The sequence below is a fragment of the Trachymyrmex septentrionalis genome, unplaced genomic scaffold, assembly GCF_001594115.1.
Source record: "Trachymyrmex septentrionalis isolate Tsep2-gDNA-1 unplaced genomic scaffold, Tsep1.0 scaffold6, whole genome shotgun sequence".
In the NCBI taxonomy this organism is placed as follows: domain Eukaryota; kingdom Metazoa; phylum Arthropoda; class Insecta; order Hymenoptera; family Formicidae; genus Trachymyrmex; species Trachymyrmex septentrionalis.
Genome location: NW_017305778.1, coordinates 1,159,432 through 1,161,375, shown reverse-complemented (window position 1 = coordinate 1,161,375; position 1,944 = coordinate 1,159,432). Strand labels below are relative to the sequence as shown.

Sequence of the window (1,944 nt, the reverse complement as noted above, 5' to 3'; positions counted from 1 at the left end):
TATATATATAATTATATAAAATAAAATCTCTTTCATTCTTTTTCTTGAACAAATAAAACTTTTTAAGACTTGAATAAATAAAAATTTTTTAATTAAATATAATGTCGTAAGCATATAGATTGGTTATAAACTGTTACAAACTATAATCAGATTAGTTTAAAAAGAACTTGGGATCATTTCAAGTACAAGAGAAAAAATCCAGACATTATCTATTCGTTACTTCGTTTCATTGTTCGGAATATATTTTCGCCTTGTTTTACACAGAAAATTCCCTCAACTTTTTTTAAATACTTTTGTTACACCCTCAAGAAGTGCTTCTCTCAGGGTGTATGAACAGAGGGTGCCTGTTTGAAGGGTAGAAGCATCGAGGGTTAAGTTTCAAAGATAAAAGAAGGACCAACTGTTGAATATCAGCTCTCTTCCAGCCGACACCGACGCCTATTACACGTCAAAACTTTCTTACATATACTATATTATATCCTAAAATTATATCTCATTTACATATTATATTTTTATATAAATACGTATAAAGAATTAATTTTTATTAAAACTGTAGGCTTGTCTAAAATTTGATTAATTTAGATACACATTTTCTATAACGTTACTTATATTCTGAGCGAACTAAATAAGTTTTTAAAAAAATTCTATTCAATTTCTCATAATTTTTTAGCAAAATAAACATGGTAAACTATAATATAAGTAATTATAAGAAAATTAATATCTTTAGAAATTTCCGCATAATTATAATATTTCCTTATAAACTAAAGTTTTACAGATATTTAGAAGAATATAGGTGTATAATATATATTAAAAAGTCGTCAAAGAGTTAATTAAACATTTCTTGAATTTTATTTTTAATCATTTGACTTGTCACGATATTTCTACAGTACAAAAAATATTAAATTTCCACACAAATGTCATGTATATGCGTTTACTCTCATAAATGTTTTATTTTTTAATGTGTTTAATTAAATGTTACTTGCCATTGACTGCTATCAGAAATTATATTCAATATGCATTTTTTATTACATACAATAAAATGCAAATTAAAAGATGCATAAATGTTTTTCTTTCACTTTCTATATATGCAAGCAATGATCTTTGATGGCAAATAAATAATTTTCTTACCTCGTCCGTAACTCGTTGAAATCTTCGTCTTTGCCAACGGCTCTTGACTTTCAGTGAAGACGAAAGATGTCGGGCAGGTTTCTCAAAACACAGTTAAATCTTTCACGTCACAATAGTACAATATGACTCAATCAATCATTTATATAAAATGCGTTAAAAGATATAAGGAGGGATCGAAGGAAAATGAGAAAGAGGGGAAGATAAAAGAGAAGAAGAATGAAAGCGCAAGGGAGTGATAGAGTGATCGAAAGAATGCGTTACAGAAAGAAGCTGTTCAAGGAACTCGCGCAAAAAGGAAACGGGAATCCCCCGCGTGTAAGGAGACACAAATTCTCCGCTATCCCTAGCGGTGAGAACACCGTCGCTCCGATCCCTTATAAGCTCTCTCGCAAGCTCTGTCGCGAGCGCCCGTTCTCGCGCGCGCACCGGGCTCTCGCAGCTCCGCGAATGCACGTGCAACTCGGACGCGTGCCACGTGGTGTTTGGTTGGAGTGGCTCGGCCACGAAAGCCGGAGCCGGAGCGGCGAGCTTGCAAGCTACTGGGCGCTTTTCATTGGCCGATGGGTGGAAACTGCGCATGATTGCGGGTGTGGCCCGAGCTTGAGGGGCGGAATAAGCTCGGGTCGGTGATAGGATACCCTGAAAGGGGGCACGTCTTCATGGGTGGGCCCCGGGTGCCCCGGTCGCCACCTCGCCACCCCCTCGTGGCTCCGGAGCTTTTTCCTTAATCTCGTAACGAGCGCGAGAACTGCTCTCCCATCCGAGCTTCGAACTTGCGAACTGGCTTCTTCCGCGCGAACGGGCGTGCTCTTTCCA

General features: G+C 37.0%; 1 protein-coding gene across 2 annotated transcripts in view; it reads right to left on the bottom strand.

The window, feature by feature from the left end:
- The window catches only part of LOC108752364 (LIM domain only protein 3-like), a 117,425-nt gene extending 115,833 nt beyond the window's left edge, over nt 1-1,592 (bottom strand). For both annotated transcript variants that reach the window (XM_018493164.1, XM_018493165.1), the window contains exon 1: nt 1,129-1,592. The gene's annotated coding sequence lies outside the window, so the exon portion shown is untranslated. The remainder of the gene's footprint in view (nt 1-1,128) is intronic.
- Nucleotides 1,593-1,944: the final 352 nt, after the last annotated feature.